Source organism: Lepidochelys kempii, chromosome 6 (genome assembly GCF_965140265.1).
Source record: "Lepidochelys kempii isolate rLepKem1 chromosome 6, rLepKem1.hap2, whole genome shotgun sequence".
Lineage (NCBI taxonomy): Eukaryota > Metazoa > Chordata > Testudines > Cheloniidae > Lepidochelys > Lepidochelys kempii.
The window spans coordinates 26,604,556-26,625,190 of NC_133261.1; the positions used below are offsets into that span (position 1 = coordinate 26,604,556).

Below are 20,635 nucleotides of genomic sequence, written 5' to 3' on the forward strand. Positions count from 1 at the left end.
GAGTGTATCCCTCCTCAGGGCCTGTTCCCTCTCACAGCCTGCCTTACCACCACACAACAGCTTCTCCCCTCACAAACACACACAACTTCCTCCTCAATCGCTCTCTCTCACACACCTCTCCCCCACCAGTCGAGGGTATGGTAGGAGGTGGCTCAAAGGAGTAGGGTTCAGCATATTGGGGGGCAGTCTCGTTAAGCGCCGTAACCAGAATCTTTCTGCTCTCCCGATCACTGATAGTCTGGCGGTGGTCCCCCCACCAGGCCAGCTCACTGAAGCACACTGTCAGAGGCAGGGCCCGTGCCACGTGAAGGGCAGCAGCCGCGGGGCCCCCACCACCGTGAGAGTACGAAGAAGTTAGATGGACGTGGACTGGTAAAGACTAGCTCATGACCCCCTCATCCCCAACCTGTAGCTGGCTGCCAGGGCGTGCTGGGTTCTCAGCAAGTGCTCTCCCTTCCTCGAAGGAAATGAAGTTATTCAGCCCAGCTCTCATCAGGAGCACCCCTGCAGTGACCAGCCAGCATAAGCCAAAGGCCAGCACACAGCAGGAGCAGCTTTTGCATTACCTAAGCCCTGTGGCCCTTGGGTTGGAAGAAGCAGCGGTCCAGAAAACTTTAACACAAAGTTAACTGGGGAGATCAAGGGGGTTTGAACCCAGCACTTGCGCCAGAGTGATTAGCTATTCTGGGTGCCTTAAAAGGGGCCTCCTTTTTAGAAGGTAGGCGCTCAACACCTGCTGAAAAATGGGGCCCTTTCAGATGTCTAAACTCTGTGCACCCACAAATCATTAGCAGCTTCCAAAAATATTGGACTCTGAACATTATTCCTGGCTCTGGTGTGCTGTGTAACCTTGGACAGGTCACATAGCTGTTCTGTGTTTCAGTTTCCCCATTTGCAAAATGGGAATAATACTTCACTCTCCCCAAGGGCTGTCTTGGAAAGGGGCTCATTTGTGTTCGTGACGTGCTCAGAGATCCTCCATGGAAGCGTCCGTAGAACTGCTAAGTGCTATACAAAGCCCCAGAGCTCAGCATCTGGGAGCATTCTGCTTACATCTGCAGGATGTCTGCCTGGCAGGCACAGGGGAGAGGTTCAGGCCTCTTCAGTTTTAATGTCAGGCATCACTGTAGGACACAAGGAGAGCCATTTATAAATAGTAACTAGGTTATTACAGTGCCGACCACACTGTATAGAAAACCCACTGGCCATACCAGGGCAGCCCAATGTGTCTGAGCTGGGAAAAGTGAACACCACTTCTAGAGGGACCAGTTCAGGCAATGTCAAGATACATGCATCCGATGAAGTGAGCTGTAGCTCATGAAAGCTCATGCTCAAATAAATTGGTTAGTCTCTAAGGTGCCACAAGTACTCCTTTTCTTTTTGTGAATACAGACTAACACGGCTGCTACTCTGAAAAAAATATACCTACTGACTTCCTTGGAGCCAGGATTTGTTGCAGAGATAGTAGCAGGCATCTGAATCACTCAAAGGATGCCGGTCATTCTCAGGCATTTCCATATTCTGATCACACACACACACACACACGCACGCACACACACCAGTTCAGAAAGGGCAGAGCAAGGGTTGTTATGTTCTCCCGCACGCCCCAAGCTGGAAATCTATAGAGCATCAGCCTATTCACATTTTCCCACGCATAGCATTACCCCAAGAGAGGAGCCTTTCAAATGACAACTGGTACGTGAGTCCAGACACACAAAGAGAAGCATGTAGACTTCCAATCTAAGTCCTGGCAGTCAAATCATTAACTCTGCCATCATTTTAATAGTAATAACCAGCTTTGATGTCAACTCCCACTTAAAGCCAAAAGGAGGGGAAAAAAATCATTCTGCTGCTGCTATTTCAGTCTTTACTGTTTATTTGTATCATGTTAGCTGCAGCTTCCAGCTGTCCCAAGCGAGAACAGGGCCCCATCGTGCGAGGCACTGTACTAAAAACATATGGTGAGAGAGCATCTCTGCCCCAAGGAGCTTTCCATCTCAGTAGACAGGACAAAGGGTGCAAGCTCAATATCACATCCATTTATATGGCGAAGGCCCTTCCTCAGCCAGGAGGAGAGAGAAATCCTGCTCTTTGAAAGGTAAGTGATTCTAGAGAACACAGCAAACATCCAGGAGGACATAAATCCTCAGAACATGGGGCTTTATTCAGCATCGGAAGGCTTCTGTTAGCCCTGCTGATGAGCAACCCTACAATAATAAATCCCCTCTTCTGGGCACAGAAAGATCCACACCTCAAAGCACTAGAATCTATACCCCCAAACCTCCAGTGCCAAGATTCATGCTCCCAGCCTCGGGACAGAATAGAAATGATACACCAAAAAGCCACATACCCACAGCCAGCCCTACCACCCATCACCATATTAAATTTAGCTTAAAACCCACCAGGAACTGATTGTGGCCCCCTTACAGCAGAGAAAGCTTCTCACAGCTTTGTGCAATCGTCCCCGTACATTCCCCTGCCCCATTGTGTGCTGGTGTCGCTTTATATCTCAGCACAAGGATTCCAATCGGAGCTCAGCTACCCCTTCCTGTGGTCAGCTCCCAGTCCCTCCCCACCACTGCTATTCACACACTCCTCCCTCCTGATATTTTTTTCTTTTAGGGAGGGTTTCAAAAATTGAAACAGTTCTAATTAAGAGGCCTGGAGGGAGCAGGGAGGAGGAGGGAAGGCTGGCTCCTGCTGTGATATGACACACCTCATTATGCAGTAACAGCCTCGCCTGAGACCCCCCACTGCACTTGGGCTATAGAGCATGGGCAATCAGAAAGGATGCAAATTAGCTGGCTTTTGCTATGTTTCTCTCCCTCTCTCTGCTCCTGTCCCCTCTCCATCGGGGGATACAAGCTGCCAATTCCCCTTCTGATTCCCCAAACTCCAGCCAGGAAAAATAGGAATTGGAAGAAAGAGACAAACAAAGAGGTGGAGAGAAGGTTCAGACTGAGGGATAAGTATGAAATGCTGGAGTGGGATGGAAGGGTGATACAACAGAGACGGGAAAGGGGGAGAAAGACAGCTTGTTATCCAGGGAGATAATAGGATCCATTCCCCTCACTCTCCGGACTGTGCACATGGGGTGGCTTTGGGGTTTTCAAACACAATCAGAGGGGCCTGGGGAAGATAACAGCCCCTTTATCTCCTAATTGCTCAAAGAAAAGCCTGTTTGGAAGAGGTTGTGCAGTGTTCAATTCTGACAGGCAAGTAAGCATCTAGATGGACAAAGCCAGAGATGGTGGGGAAGATGGCGCAGGGAGAGGCAGCCAGGCCCAACCTATAACCCCCACTGCCCCAGAGAGGACTTTGGTGTACATAGGTGGTGTGCTCTCCCCACACACTAGTTCTTCCAAAATGAAGGCTGCAAGGATAGCCCAGCAGCTCAGTCCCTTGATCCCTTGACACCAAGAGAGTTGTTTATTCTAGTGCACTCCCACCCCAGCCAGCATCATACGAGGCAGCGGTCTGCTAAGGGAGAGTGAGCTAAAGTCTGGTCCTGCTGGAACATCAGACTAAGTTCCACTTGCAGAATCTTTATTGCTGGGGATGCAGGAACCAGAAAATGCTGCATCTCTTCACTAGTCTCCCCCATCCCCAAGCTTCCCACCATTGCTACCACCTGGTTCAGCTGTACGGATGGTAACAGCAGCAGCAGCGCTCGCACAGACATAAGCTGCTGGCACTAGTTATTCACCTTACAGAAACACCCAGGAACCCCGATCAGCAAGCAAGGCCCCGTTGTACTAGGCACTGTACACGCAAAGAACAGAGTTCCTGCTCCAGGAGTCAACCAGGAAGCAGCAGAAAGGGCGGTCAGTGCTTTTATCACTACACTATGCAGCCACAGTGAGAGCGTGTCCCGTGGTAAAAACACCAATGGCTGCTGCTATCTGCTCGATGCTATTGCTCCCAACCTTGCCAAAACCAGTGGGGACAGCAATTGGAGGACATTGTGAGGGAGGGATGCAGGGAAAGCTAGTGGAGGTAAGGTCAGCAGAGCCCAGCTTGACTCTCACATCACAGGCTGGGCTTGGCTTGCAGGGCTGGCAGCTAGAAGAGAAACATTTTTATTTGTAAATGAAGGCTATTTGGTCTACAGTCACTGAAAGACACTGAACCGGACACCCTGCAGTGCTGTGTTTGAGAGATAATCTTAAGAGCACAAACCAACTTTAACATGAAGTTAACTGGGGAGATACCCAGAGAGGAGAAATAAGGGAAGTGTCTTCTTCCTTCTTGCCAACTGGGTCAAAGTGAAGAAGCAGGAACGGATGGCAGATGCTGCTGAGCAAAATCCAGAGAGGTCTCCCATTACCTCACCACCATGACAGGAGACCACAAGCTCCAAAGGAGGGGAAAAGGTTAACCTGAAACCTAAATTTGGGTTTCAGAAACAACCGCTGTGTCCCTCTCTTATCAGTTTATTAAAGCTGCCTTAATCTTCTTGAGCATTCCTGAAGAACATTACCATAATCCTTTAATCCCACCTCTCCCCGGAGTGCCTGTAATGAGGAGATGGGCCACAAGTTTAGCTGAATGGGGACAGCAAAGCAGGAGGCACCATGCTGCCGCTCAGGGACTGAATGACAGCTTGGTGTGTGCATTACGCTCCCCACGCACCCCCATCTCAAGACAGTGGGGCAGATTCGTCCCTGGCATGCAACTCCATTGAAATACACATCAGCAGAATTGCGCAGGGGTCAGCACCAGGAGTTAAACCACACGCAGTAGGGCGTGTCCTTCAATGTAAACCCAAAGTGGGGGCCAAACATTTCTATGCAATAACGTGGAAACACTCAGCTCCCTGGGCCTGAATTGTGCTGCCCTGAACCTTGGGTGCTCATTTGCTCAGGTGCACAAATGGCCATATCCAGTGAGGGGGGGAGGGGAGAGGGGGATGGAGAATCAGGCCCAGGGTTTTTTGCTGCCCATTCAGGTCTCCAACTCCCCCATCAGCCCTCATATCCCCTCTATTACCTTAGGGCTCAGAATGCTTCTTTTTCCTGCTGCTGGTGCAGGACCCTCCTGAGAACACCTTTCACAGATTACAGGCGGTTTCTTGGGGGAGGCACCCAGCCAGGAAGCTTCAAGATGAGAGCTGTGGGCAATCCTGAAGAATGCCAGAGGTGGCGGTACCTGGCCTTCAGAACATAGAGTTGGGTGAGGATCAACGGCCAACAGGCAGCCATCTGTCCTAATCCTTCTCCCCACCATAAAGGGCCCACAGGTATTTCTTCAAGGAGGAGGAATGCATGGGAAGGTATTTAATATTAGCAACACCCAGCTCCATTCAGACAGTATTGGCCCCCGCCCCAACATCCAAATCAGATTATTTCCCCACAATGGGAGTATCAACATCTCATGCCCCCCTGCGTATAATAAAGCACGGCACCTGTTCCACACACACAGTTCTACACACTTAGAGAAGCCAGGCAAAGGTTCATGCGCCCCAGATGTGCACCTGTTTTGGCAGGCTAGGAAAGCACATAGGAAGCTCTGGAGAAGAACAGAGCCTGAATTCATCCCTGTGCCATTGCAGAGACAGCGCTCAGCCTCTCAGGTCCGCCCTATCTTGCGCCCTGGCTGCAATTAGGCACCAATGGGCAATTGCAGCAGCACAAAAAAGAACCAACTTGGTATAGCAATGTCCTGTCCACCCCCGCTCCTGCCCTCAATACTTCACCCCCCTCCCCTTGGCTGCCTCAGAATGCTCCCTGCACTAGACCTCCTACTGGGGACGTGTGCCTAGGAAGGGTGCTGAGCTGGCTCCTGCAGAGGGTCTCACGCTGGGGGGTGTTAATGAAGGGACCTCTGCAGATGTGCTGGTGTAGCTACCATTAGCCAGGCCCCAGGTAGCCAATTTCAGGTCACCACATTGCTTTGTGCTAGCACTTGTGCCTCCGTGATGGCTCTTCCCTGCAGTACACTGGTCTAACTCAGGAACCGCCCCTCTTGCTACCTTTGGCAAGTCAACTGCGCTGCAAGAAGCAGTGGGTTCAACACTGTTCATGCCTCAGCCTGTTTCTGGCCCTTTTGTTCCTGCTCTCCCCATCTACTCCTGCTCCCTTCCCTGGTGTTTTCTGCTCCCCTTTGTTTTTCCCGTCCTAAATATAGATGGAAGCAGCCAAGGCTCAGAGAAACGGAAACAATCGGATAGAAGGTTAACTTTTCCCTCGCAAGGCCAACGACTAGCTCGTGTTTCTCCCTCTATTTTCTCTTCCCCCTTCCCAGCCAGTAGCAAGCACAAGGGCCATCAATGGAAAGGGCTCATCCACACGCTGCTTTCTACCTTCTACCGGAGGTCTCCCTTGCTGGAGAACCATACTGAAACGCCAGAGACTGTTGACAACTCAGGGTCCGACTGTACTCCCATCAAAAGCAAAACTCACATTGACTTTGAAATGGACAGGATCAAGCCTAAACATTGGACATGACTTTAAAAGAGGTTAGCTTGGGCAGAAGCAGCAAAAGCAGATAACTCCAGCCTGGATATAGCGCTGAGTGAATACTGGAGAATATACATAGGGGACAGCCCTGCACTGGGTGGACTAGACAGAAAACAAGTGATGGAGCAAATAGTTTTCCCCATCAAACACGGTCAGTGCACATCTTGACACAAAGAAGCAAAGGGGCAAGGAGAATACCACCTAGTTCTTTCCATCCATGACCTCAAAGTGCTTTACAATGAGAGGAAAGCATCATTATCCCTGTTGGGAAAGCTGAAGCACCGAGAGCTCAAGCAATTTGCCTATCACACAGTGGCAGAACTCAAGTCTTTTCACCCTCTGGCCAGCACCGTGCCCACCCACTGGGCTACGCAGCCTCTCAAGGTGCACACAGGGCAGGTGTTGACAGAACTTGTCAGTAATTCTTGGCTCAGCCATTGGGGAAGGCAGGAGATTATCTGCCGGAAGGATTGCTGAGAAAGTAACTGTCAGCTTATGGCCTGAAACACTGGCAGGAGTGTTTAAGCTTCAGAGCTCTCCAGGTGCTTATTAAGATGTAAATTCTGGCAGAGTTGCCAAGAATCGCCCCCCCCACCCCCACCCCCATCCCTCCTAGTACTTAGGCACTTAGAAAACCCCCTCTGCCAGCTCACACTACATGAGGGATCCCTAAATCATGGGACTATTACTAATTATTAGTATTTTGCAGCAGCAACCAGAGATATGGGGCTCATTAACAAGTTAGCACCTCTGGTTTCCACAGCAACCATGTAGCTGCCAGGCAACAGCTGCATCTCAAGCCCCACGGAGACATGAACTGGGTTTCTCTGCAGTGAAGGCACCCAGCAAGCAGCAGGAGCCTTGGCCCTGTCTTAACTGCACTGGCACTGCCTGGGCAACTCCAACCAGCCTAAAAATCTGCTTGGGTCAGGGGGGAGCGAAAGAGAAAGGAATGCCCTGACTCAGACTTGAACTCACAGAGAGGACTACAGGCTGCTTCCACCCCCTTCGTCACACACCAGCCTACAGCCTTTGCCTATCTGCAGTTTCCCTTTTTGCTACCGAGGCTAAACACGTACAACCTAGGTTAAATGGCAGCTGCAGCTTCCGAGAAAGACACCCAAACACGCAGCTAGGATGGGGCACGTTAGGACTATGAGGTGGTGATCGGAGGAGGCAGCGTCAAGTGCCACTGCTTAGGATGGCCCTTGGAGATTTGTCAGCAGCCAACTTGCGATGCCCTTTAAAAAGGGATTCAGCATCACTTCAGGGAATCTCCCCTCAGAAGGGGAGAGGCATTTTAGTTAACATATCCCTGGTGAGGATCCTCATTAGCGGAACCTTGAAACACCGTCACCAAGATTTGTCAGCTCAAGCACAAAAATCCACTTAGCCTCTTCAAGGGACAGGTGGGTAATGAAAACAAATGGCCATTAGAAACCCACAGATGATATTTTATTTTCCCAACAAGATAAAATGACTTGCCTCAAGGTTGCATAAGGGACAGATCCCTCAAAAAAACAAAACAAAACAAAACCAAAAAGAAGCCTGACGGACGGGAATTGCCTTTCCACCTCAAAAATTAGGATATCTACCAGAGAGCAAATCCTCATACAGGGATATGTAGTTACTACAGTGGGACCTAGAGACCCCAGCCCAGCTCAGGGCCTCATAGTGCTAAGCACTGTACTATATATAACACAAGAGCTTACAATCAAAATAGATCAGATCAGACAAAGGGTGGGGGGGTAAGGCAACCTGCCCAAGGTCACACTACAGATCAGAGAGAGATCTGGGGAAAGAAGAGAGAGATCTGTCTCACAGTCCAATGCCCTACCTAACCTTGGAGAGGATTCTCCCAGGAAACAGACAGATACACAGAGGGGCAGAGGAACCAATAAAGAAAGGAGAAACCACCACACTCTCTCTCACTTGAGACTCTCTCTCACTTGGTCCTTTGTACTGCCTGACCTCCCGCACCTTAAGACCAAGGCCAAGCACAAGTTATAGTGCTCTCACTGCAGCACACCATCTGTGCAAACAAATCTCAGAACACCTTAAGAAGTCTGGAAGGGGAGCTTCCAATTTTGGCCCAGCACGGCAGCTCAGTGGCAGTTGGCGCATCTCTTGAACATACACAGGCCCAGCTGCTGGCTGGATCTCTTACCTCCCCCCCCCCCCCGCCTCCCCTCTATGCTGCTGCATTTCTTCTTGTTTTATAGTTTAATTCCCACCCCCAAGTCTTATAATGATTTCTTTCTGGTGTTTTAATGCTGGCAGGAACTCATGGTGGGAAACAGAAACCTCCTAGGCTTTACGTATGCCACTCTATGCTGCAAATGGATCATGGTCCATCTACATCTGTACTTCTAAGGTTTGAATTGTGCACCAAGAACCACCAAACGGTCAACACACATTTGCATTCTTGGACACTGGGTTTTCTGTAAGAGTCTAATTGAGCCCCTAAGTCCAAAGGCACAAAGGTATTTCTCATCATAGGATGTTACATGCACTAAGGAGTCCTAATCTGCTCAATGTGATGAATGGTGCATCAAGTACCATAAAGAAGTGGCACGGAGGCCGACCAAAAACTCTGGCACATACTTGCATAGGTGCAGGCTTTTGGTCTGAGACTGGGGTTTTTATGGACTATCGCAGGCTTGCCTCAAGCACCTCAAGATCAGCTCAGCTGCAGACAGTCATAATTGTCAGATACCACTGAGCAGACAAGGGGAGCAACAGGAGGAGGAGGAGGATGAACCCTCTCTAGACAGGCTATAAGAACATCTTCCATGTGTGCCCCTTAGTGGCCAATGTGGTGTACACATTGAAATCAGAAGGGTGCGGGATCAGCTGCTGCAGGGAGAACAGGGTATTTAGTGGGGGCCTAGATAACATACCCCTTCCCACGTGTGGCCATAAAAGAAGTCATGATCTTGCACTGTCTAGAATGGGAAAAGCCCTTCGTGTGAACAGGACACTCATGTTTAAAACATGTGACAGCAGAGACCCTAGGGTTTGCCATGACCAGCCGCCATGTTTTAACCACAATTGTCCTTGCCCAGGCTCAGGGCATCTTGGAGGGTTTCAATGGCTTGATCACCATGTCACAATGGGAATGGTTTGATGTATTGTGATGGGACTGGCCTACTTCTCTTTGTTCAGGGGTCCTGGACACCCTAAACATACACTGGATAAATTTTCTGCCTCCTGGGGAAAAAAAGCACAAAGTTCTGTTCATAGTTGTTCCTAAGAATATTCCCCACAATGTTATTGTATGAGAGGTAGTGATGCACAAGATTGAGCTGCAGGAGTCGAAGATGGAAGCTTTTCAGGGTTGTGTGATGTAGGTGAGTAAATGCCTCACCATTTCACCACAGAAGAACAGGTGAGATGAGTTTGGGGGTCTCCACCAAGTCCCAAATGTACATTGTCTAAATCAGAGCTATTCAGAATGAGTGACAGTCACTGGTGAACCTGGGGACTGGAAAAAAGAGAGGGGAGTGCAGCAGGTTAAGACCGAGGTGCAGTGATACATGTAGCCCATTTGCACTGTACAGCGTCATTAGCTCCTCAAGTTTATGAGGAAAAAGATAAAAATTGAATCCACGGTTTAGCAGAAACAACAGTTTAACAGCCTTGCTCCCTGAAAGGTCTTACACAGTTTCTAATGACACCCATTGCAAACTCTGGCATATGAATGGACTTCAGCTTGGGTTCTCTGCTAGTGTAAGTCAGCACAGAAGTCAAGGGAGTTTCACCATTTTATGTCATCTGAGGATCTGGCCCTCCATTTCTAGGCATCATAAAATCCAGAAGTTAAACTCAACTCCAATAAAGATGCTACACTAACCTTCCAAGGGATTGCAGATCCACAAACCTCGTCACATATAAGAAGTTTGGCTGTGTTTACATCCTGCCCAACTCCTTGTAGACCAAAAGAAAGTTTACCCCAATGCAGGGGAACAATCTAGTACTTGTCATTTCAGGCTCTACCCTCCTATCAGAGCCACAAAAGGAAGCCACCACTCCTAGATTTTGAGTGGCTCATCTATATCTAGAAGAATACACCAGGTAGGACGAGGAACATCTGGTATGCAACGATATCCTGCTCTCACCTTTTCGCTTAGGGCTTGTAATTTATTATAGGGTGGTTTTGTTTGGTGACTCAAGTCATGAGATCAAACCAAGTGACTTCTCATCTCTTCCATCTCTCCTGTCCAACCCAGACCAATTTATGGACAGTGGCCACATACAGTCAGGACTTGCTGTTGTCATGCAGGCTCTCTTTCCTGAATAAGAAATCTCATTGTTTGCCCCATTGAAAGGGGGGCTAGATATTGCACATTTTCCAGGACAGACCATCTCCTGAGGAGCCATTAGTGTAATAACTGGCAAAATGTGTTTCATTCATTAACCAGTTCACCTACAAAAAAAGGACGGGGCTACACACCTCTATTCTCCCCTCCCAATTCCAGGGGGTGTTTACTTTTCAAGGCACACAAGATTTTGCCATATTGTTTCAGATAACAAGGTGAGCAATAGAAGAGTGACCTGATTCTACATCATGATCTGGCCAGTTCCAACATCAGTGCTTCAGCGTAATGAAAAGCATTTTTGAAGTTTTATCCTTTCGGACCCGTTGCTGCCGCCCCAATAAGATCAGTTCTCTCTCCTCCCCACTTCTCTACCAGAGTCCTTCCGAATTTAGCCATAGCTCAAGCCCACTTTTGTGTCAATTACTGACTGGGGAAGGATTGCGCTGGCACCAGACACATGGAAATTGAGAAAGCAAACAAAGGCAGCCAAAATACAAAGAGACATGAAATTACACGCGTCACTGTTTAGCGAGCGAACAGAAAACCCACCTCCACCTGCATTTAATGGTACAGCACAACTGCTTTGTGAGAATGTACATTCAGTGAGGTTCTGCACAATCTGCAACCAGATGCAGCCATCTAACGGGATGTATCGGTTTTGTGGGATATTCAGCGTAACTTAGGATTCGGCAGTTATTCTGCCCTTTTCCTGCCTTCCACTCAACAATGTGTAACAATTTTTGGGCCTAAACAGGTCGACACCAGGGTCCCAAGCTCCTTTCGACCATTTGGCTGTGCAGCTGCATTCCACCAGGATCTGCACAGTATCCGTGTGCAGGCAACAAGTAAAGGAGAACTCAGTCCATTTTGGCATAACAGAGATTGTGCTCAAGGTCTGGGTCTCAGCCAAGGTGGACTGGCAGAGCTGTGGGAGGCTACTATATAGGACTCAGTCGTGGCCCCGCTGAAGTCAATGGAAACAAGACCAGGTCCACAGCATGTGCCTGAACTTTGCTAGGCATTAGCCAGGTGAGTGCAACCCCGTCCTCACAATCGAGGTGGGGAAAGTTGAACAAAGAAAAACAAGCGAAGCGTTTTGGGTTTCCATGTACGTATAATTTTCACGCATTAGTTTAGTGGCCTGAAGTCAGCATGCTGGCACCATCTCTAAACCATCTCTTGACCCAACAGCTTGGGGGTTCAGCATGCGGACAACTGTATTCCAAGGAGGGCTGCTGGCCAAGACAAATGAAGTTGGACTAAATACACACTCCAGCTACAACTCAAAGAAAACAAATCATATTAATAAGAAGTTCAGAAACAAGGACTGCTCAAATCCAGCCCATCCACTGATTTTCCCTCCTTTGTTTATTTATTTATTAGACTGCTCTAGAGACCAGTAGACCCTCTTCACTTCAGCTGTAAAGTATAAGAGCTATCTAAGACGGTTTGGAAGTCAATGGGAGTTGAGCAGCTTATGAAATCCCAGACTTACATGCATTCTTGTTTCACTCGCCTTGACACAGGGACCACAAGCCCTTGGATAAACAGATTGAAAGCTTGGTATAAGTTTCACCACAATTTCTGCCAGAGCCTCTGTAACCGCAGTTGAAATATAATTTGCTAACTTTTTGCAGCAGCAATATTCCTCAAAGAATTCGTTTTTTTAAAGATTTATTATAAACAGTGGATGTAGGCATGTCACAACCCTACTAGCCAGATGACTCTCACTGCCAGCCGGAGGTTAAAAGGAAAGATTTGGTAAGGTCACCAGCAAGGCTTAGGGGCAAGTGCTGGGAAGGAGGGCAGATGTCAAGAGTTCCAGTAGGGCGCTCTTATTGGATCAGATCAGTGGTTTATCTAATCCAGTACCCTATCGCTGACACTGGCCAAGACCAGGTGCTTCTGGGGAGGGTAGAAGAAACGCTGCAGTAGGCAATTGTGGAATAATCTGTTCCTACACTAAAGTTGCCTTCTAACCTCCAGCTGGAGATTGCTTATGCCCTAACATGAGAGTTTATAGTCTTTCCGCAACTTCCTTTTTACTTTTAGAACTCAGGATGTAAATCCCTTGAGCTCATCACTTGGAAATGGAGAGAATTCCTCCTGCCAATTACTGTTACAGGACCCCAAAGTGCTCTACAGGCGTTCCAAAAGAACAAAAGGTCCCAGCCCCAAGGAATGGATAGGTTTATTTTAGATGAGACGAGTGAACACACACACACTCTAAGGTGAGGAAAGATGAGTTACAATCAGAGCCCAGCATCCCTAGGTTAGGCATGTGCACATTTTGATGGCCACGTAAGTATGGGCTGGGTATGACCCAAACTTCTCCTGGTAGGTAACCTGGAGGAAGCGAATACATAGCAAGGATGTGAGTGTGGAGAGGGTAGTGGCTTGGCAAACAGGAACCATCTGGGCATTTTGAGCCTAGGGAGCACTTGAAAGAAGACATGCAATGGGAGTGGGAACAGGAAACAAAGAGGGTGTCAAGGAAATGCTTCCAGCATCAGCCGGGTAACTAACACACTATGGCTACGTCTACGCTATGGACCTTACAGTGGCACAGCTGTACCGTTGCTGCTGCGTCATTGTAAGGTCTCCTGTGTAGCCGGTCTGTGCCAGCGGGAGACGCTCTCCTGCTGACATAGCACTGTCCACACCGGCGCTTTTGTTGGTGTAACTTATATCGGTTGGGGGTGTGTTTTTTTCAAACACCCCCGACCGACAAAAGTGCTAGGGTCGATAAAGTCTCTGTTACTTGTTTCAGACCCAATTTCACTTCCATGCCACACAACCCTAGCATTAATCCTAACATCAGCTCTTGCTGTTTATTTTTGTAAGACTGTTGACATAATGGGGCAAGATTTTCAGAACTGACTAGTGGTTCTGGACCCCCTAACCCAATTTGGGGAACCTTCATAGGACCAGAGTTTGAAAGAACAGATACTCACACTTTCTGAAATATCAGGCCCCTTCAAGACATCTCAAGTTGGGCACCCAAAGCCTCTGGTCACTTCTGACAACTGTGACTCACAAATGCAAAGTCTTGCAAGTGAGATTGTAGAAAACTTCATATGCGATAAAGAAGGGAACCTCACATTAGTTCAGACTACTTCTTCTCTTAGGGATTGTCTAGGCAGGGACGTTGTGGCATAGCTATACCAGAATCACTTATTCTGCTATAGCCATGCTGATCAATTTCGCCAAGTAGACAAGTCCTTATGTTTGGTTTAGGTCCCTCTCATCCACATGGGGCTTGGAGGTTTGAAAGCCAGAGAACCCTCATTGGCAGCACTTTCCACAGGAGGTGAACTCCTATACACAGTTCCTGGAGCAGAACGGGATAAGCTGTTGGCCCTTGCAAAACTGTATGTTAAATAAAAGAATTGGTGACAAAACTGTGTGCTTCAGCCATGGCTCAATAATGCCCCCGCATGCTCTATAATGGCTTTGCCAGCCAGGTTTAAACAAAAAAGCCAAGGTTACATTGCACTGCAGCCAAACTAGCGTCTAATGTGGTTCGAGCATGTGGACAGGACAAAGCCATGTTAGAAGCGCACTCGGAAAAGCATTCTAACTTCCGTGACCATTAGTACCATAATGTTTACTATGCCGGTGTGCTATGTTATTACAGTACAATTGGGCCTGAGCATCTGGTCTTGCCTGCATGCGTGGGACTGCTGCACTAGGTTATAAATATGTTATGCAACCCAACCCCAACTCTAGCTCTGTCCACCCATGGAGAAACAAGCGGTGTTAGGACAGAGACGTGATGTTACCGTATCATCACACAGTGCCTGGGTACTCTGTCTTTTGCAATGTAGATGCTCTGTAAGCCTGTGGTTTTCAACCTTTTTTCATTTGTGGTCCCCTAAACAATTTCAAATGGAGGGACCCCTTTTGGAAATCTTAGGCATAGTCTGCGGACCCCGAGGGGTCTGTGATCTACAGGTTGAAAACCACTGTTCTAAAATAAATTACTACCACATTCCTAAATACACGGCACTTCCCAGGCCTGCCTGAGAAAATCTCTAAGGAAGAGCTAATTTAGTTTCTTATCAGATGAATTATCTTGGCCTGTTCACCTCCCTTCCCCACGCTGCTTGATTAGGTCAGGCATCTCTTCTCACTTTGCATCAGGCGTGACAGGTGCATTTTAGAAGAAATTCAGAGCTTGAAAAACAGGTTTTAAAACCCAGCAGCCATTAGGATGCAAAAAGCATTTTCAATCAATGCATACTTCTTCCCAATATTAAAGGCAATCACTACAAAGGTTTTGCACTCTGCAGTTTCAAAGCCATTAATACACCTGGGCATTTTGTGTGCAGCATTTTGCTAAACAGAAAGGAAGCGAGAAAACCTCTCATTGCTGTTGATTCTTGCTATCACCTTTTACTGTTGCCATTAAACTCACTGCCAAGGATAAAAGATCTACAAAGGCTTTAGAATATTTTCATCCACCACCGCCACACCCCTCATCAGCATAAGCTATTATTTACTAGCTCCCTTACTCAGTCACCTCCTCCTTCTCAATAGGTTTCAGTTTCCAATAGCTGTTCAAATACAATAGTGACAGGTGCCCTAGGAGTGGATGTCATAAATCAAAAGCACCGAGAGCCAGAATACTATTGCCTTTTTCCAAGTTTCATTCAGGATCTTTAGTTCCTTACAGATCTGCTCCTTTATCACATGCTCCTTAACACAGCCCACTCCCCACTTTTGAAACCAAACTTCAATGGTGCTACCCAGCTTTACAGCAGCTGAGGATCTGGCTCAAACAGCCTTCTAAAAAACCCAGAGGGTGCCACCTATAACCAAGCCATATGTGTACAGTCTGTTGATGGGGTGGAAATGAGGTGGAACATTGCTCCTTCCCACTCATATCAAGACAAGCTTCTTCAGTTTGCGGGGAGGAATATGTTCAGTCTCCCAGGGGTTTGTTTGGTTTTTAGATCTAGGACTCTCAAATTTATTGAGAGGTAGTTTGGGAATAAGGGAGATGGATGACTAAGAAGTCTCACCCTAACGCTGATTGTATTTTATTATCAGTAGCTGTGTGGGGTGTCTAAAGGTAGATTATAAACTCTCTCAAGGCAAGCACCAAGCTTTATTTGTCTGCAGGGTACCTAGCACCCTTTCTTGGGTGCTGTGTAAATAAGTATTAAGGGCCACATTTCCAGGTGTGCTCAGCACCTAGCGGCTCCCTTTGCTGAGTGCTTTTGAAAAATCTGGCTGCTTATGTACAGACTTAAGGCCTTGTGTAGGCTAGGATTTAAAGGCACGATGTTAGTGTTGACTATAGTTAGTTAACTGCCACGGCTTGTGCAGTCGTGGCATAGCACAAAAAACCCCACCTCCGTGAGGGGAATAGCTCCCAGAGCAGGGAGCGCGGCTCCCAGGGCTGGTGCACTGTCTCCACTGGCACTTCACAGGGCTGAAACTTGCCGCGCTCGGGGGGAGGGGGGTGTTTTTTCACACCGCTGAGCCAGAAAGTTGCAGTGCTGCAAGGCGCCAGTGTAGACAAGCCCGTCAGATGCGATAAGTGCAGGGGGTTAAAGTCTACCAGCGTTCGGCGTCGGTGCCTTAGAACAAACATCCGGTGGAGTGTCCAGACTACACTTTACCAACATTAGCCACCCGGCGTTAACTTTAGGACAAAATTCAAGTGTAGACTGAAGCCAGGTGTACGCTAGAAAGTTTTACCAACATAGGTTGCCTCTGTAGGGGTGTGAAAAAATAATCACACCCCCAACCAACATAACCATACCAGCAAAAGCCCTAGATGCAGTTACACTGGCAAAAAAAAATCCTATGAATTACTTGTATTAACATCGTACCTGTATTAACACAGCACAAAAGCAGGCAGTCTCTACTCCAAAGGGCTTCCAGTCTAAGTTTGCCAGTACAGCTTATTTTATGCAGGGTACGGTATAACCCATACCAGCAAAAACTCCTTTGCTGGTATAAGCTGCATCTGGACGAGGAGGACTACAGCTGCAACAAGAAACCCTTTCTGGGGTTGACAAGGCCAAGCTTTTAAGTGGGAGCTACTGCGTTTATCGGCAGGGCTTGTTTTAATTTGTAGACAGCCATGCCCCCAAGGCTTTTGCCTTATATGAAAGTAACTAAGGCCAAAGTAAGTCAACAGATACTGAAACTCATTGCAGGAGTGACCTCACCTGTTATTCAGGGGCAAAAGTGCATCAGATGGCCAATCAAAATCTTTAGTATTCTGAATTTAAGACCTCATTGGTTTTATGTGCCTAACAAAGCCTCATTCACTTATCACTCTGTCTACCTGCCCGAAACCTCTTCGCGGCGACAAGCCTGCAGTGTATTTCTGATTGTAAGCTCTTTGGGACGGGGAACATCTTATTTTTGTCCTGTATGTTCACACCCCCAAGGACAATTGGGCCCGGATCCCACTTAGGCCCTACCACAATACAAATAATAAACATGCATCATCATCGGCACCCAGCAAATCCAAACGTCTTTAACAGAAAACAGTGCTGCAGCACCTCCTTCCTTACAACAAAAACCACAAATTACAGCCCTGCATCTCCCCTCATGTAGGCTGAAGCCCTGACGTCAGCTTTTAAGTATTGACCAAGCATTAAAGGGGTTTTATTAACCAATAAGCAAAAAACCCAAGAATCTTTCATCTAAACTCTTCGGGACATTGCAGTGCTGAATCACTGCACAAACACCCGCATGCTTGCAAGCTTATGCTCCATCCGTGCTAATGCGGGGGAATCGTTTCAAGTGGCAAGCTTAACTCCTTGATCACTAGCAGCTGCCTTCGAGCAATGGCAGGGAAGCACTGCAAACCCCCCCTCCTGCTGACCACACGCCCCTGGTCTTGGGTTCCTTGAAACGCCAAGGGCATAAGGCGACACACCAAACTCCTGCACCGTTGGGAAAGCGCAGGGCTGTTAACACCAGCAGCCTCCCAAACGTTGAGCCTGAGCCCATTGGAGCCCGGCTCTTTCCCAGATCTTCCCTCACACCCCACGGCTTTAGACTAGCAAACCGCAAACATAGGGTCCCCCCACTCTGCAGCCGCCCCCGCCGCACACATGCCTTTAGTTCACGCGGGAGGGTCATGTCATTTTCTTTGCACCCAGCATGAGCAGGATTTCGTTTAAACTCCTATCTAAATAAGCAGGCTGTAATAAGCATGCAGTTCCCTGTCAGCAGCTGCATGCATTATATCACCCAGCACGGGATTTGGTTTTTATGTGTGTGAACGTGCGCAAGGTGAGTTTCCAGCCCGTTTTGCAAAATAACAATGGTTTTAAAACGTCTATCAGCTCTGGGTAATAACACCACACACTCAGTTACATCTCCAACCATTCCCTCCAACGCATGCCTTGTAATCACCAATTCATGCACCCCTTACTGCATCTTCGGGATCCTACCCCGCATGTAAATACAAACGCACAGCGTATCTCTGTGTTGCATTATAGATAATTGGTGTCAGGCTCAGGAAGATGCAGTACGCAGCTATATGAAAATACACCTCTGCAACAGACTTTCGTCCCCAGCTCCAGCCCCTAGGATCTATTGCAGAAATCTGCAGGTCACTCAAATACAAAGCATGATTAAAAACCCTAGGCCACCCCCTTCTTCTTCCCTTACATTATAAACACTTACCCTCCCGTACTTCCTCTGCAGCCGGGGGAATCAGAGCTCCTGAGGTTCTCCAGCTGATTGCAAATTTCTGCACATTCGTCAGGATAATTAAACGCAATTACAGGATGATCAAAGGAGAAGCCCTGCAAGGCTGGTGCCAGTGCTGATGATGCAAGTTCTAGCCTCTTGCAAACACATGCAGGCCCCCACACTGAAATGTAGACAGAATACTAGTCCAGTAAGTGAAGGGCAGGCATGTCCCTGCACGGAGGGGGTGGTGAGGGTGGATGGCACAGATAAGCATTAACAGGGCTGAAGGGATCCAGGAAGACAGAAGGTTGCACTTTAGAACTAAAAATGAACTGAGGATGAGGTCATGCCTTGAAAAAAAAGCACCTGACGTCACCCCCAGCCAATCAGAGAGGGAGGCTCAGGGGCAGGGTGACGTCAGCCTCTGATCCTGGAGCTTTGGGTGCAGATTAAAGGGAGACAGGCAGGCAGAGCTGCAGTTTAAAAGGGGTAATGGCCTAGTTTTTTTTTCTTTTCCTTTTATTTATTCCTTCCGAGGCTGTAAGCTCTTAAAAGGGGAATGCACTGTCTTACCATCCACTGAAGGAGATGGGAGAGCGGTGCAGGGAGTTCTAGGCAGCGGTGCAGCGCAAGCCACTCATGCTAAATCAGGTTGGCATTTATTGTTAGAAGGGAAGGGTGTTTCATCAGCACACAGATATGCCCTGCTGCTCACAAAGAGGAACTGGGAAACATTTTCCAATGCCAAAGGGAGGGGAGAATATTATTGACTAGACCTTCCATGCAGCAGCCTTACGTTTTCAAATCAGATTTCATTTTGGAATGATGCACCTAGTGTCCTCCTAGGGGATTTTACCCTAAAAAAAAATCCCACCACCCCCAGAGCCTTCCTTTTTGCATGCAGGGAGTGACCCAAAGCTGCCTGCTCAGTTTATGGTGCTCTGGGAGGAAAGAAAAAGTACAGTTAAATGATAAGCCCTTAAAATAGCAAAGGAAAGGAGAGCAAGGAGACCCTGCTTTGTAGGTGGAATGTAATTCAGAAGCTGAGATTATCCATCCCTTTCTGTACAGGAATTCCAGACTTCTGCCTCCTGGAGTTCCTCTGAAACAAAGGCCTGATTTTTATTTTTTTTTTAAAGTTTCCCTTACAATCTAATTTATTTCCCATAGGGCAGGGGTGTTTTTCTCCTGGGCATTTATTTTTATTGCCCACTAAACGGCTCAGCCACACACAGCAGGGAACTAGAAGGTTTCATTCTTTCGGTGGTGCTGCTATAACACTAGTGTGCCTGTTGAAGCACTCACTACGGGATGGGGACTCCCTTCAGCTCAGGTACCCTGCTCTCCGACCCGCCATGGTTCAGCCTTGGGAACACTGGGTAGTGTTAAAAAGACAAGAGGACAATTTGCTGTTTGCTTCCCCAACTCCCCTTCTTTACAGCACTTCTGTCCCCCCACGCCTCAGAGGCTTTCCCCCACATCAAGCAACATGCTGGCCGAGCAGAGCGTGGTGTTTCCATCTCACCCTAAGCACAGGATAGCACCGATCGCTTCCCCATCTGCAGCTGTGGGAAATTTCCAGTAAGCACCTTCACCTTCCTCCCTTGCTGTTCCAAATGCACAGGAGAGACTCTCCGCAAAGCCACTACGTTGCCTCCTTTAAATCTCTCCTGTACTGCATGCCTAAAACACACAGTACAGTGCCTGGGCAGCTGGGGTGCTGTGACCACATTATGACTGGTGTAGTGAACAAACTGTCTCATCTACCTTCTACTCCCCCTATTTATTTGATCCACTTGCTTTCTCTCATCATATACTTTGATTTAAAGTTATTTGGGGGCAGGGACTGTTTTTCTTCCTCATATGCGTGCAATAGTGCCTAGACAATGAGGCTTTGTTCCCTAATTGGGACTTTTAGGTACTACCATATAGAATGAACATTCATCAAAGAGATTGGTCCAAGCTGCAACGTTCAGGTTTGGATCTGAACTCCCCCAAAATCTGGAGATATGCCCATACAAACCTCTAATTACAAGCACTGAAGACTCTAGACCAACTTCCCCGGCTTGGCCAAGATGTGCTTGTTGTAGGAATTAGGGTTGAGAGAGGAAGGTGGCTGTCAATTACAGCTATTTGAGAATTTTCCAACAGAACAGTCTCTCCATAAATTTTGATAAAATTGAAACGTTTTGT

At 47.8% G+C, this 20,635-nt stretch overlaps 1 protein-coding gene across 1 annotated transcript in view; it reads right to left on the reverse strand.

The window, feature by feature from the left end:
- Window positions 1-18,729, reverse strand: part of DUSP8 (dual specificity phosphatase 8) — an 83,152-nt gene extending 64,423 nt beyond the window's left edge. The window contains exon 1 of the mRNA XM_073347225.1: window positions 18,434-18,729. The gene's annotated coding sequence lies outside the window, so the exon portion shown is untranslated. The remainder of the gene's footprint in view (window positions 1-18,433) is intronic.
- Window positions 18,730-20,635: the final 1,906 nt, after the last annotated feature.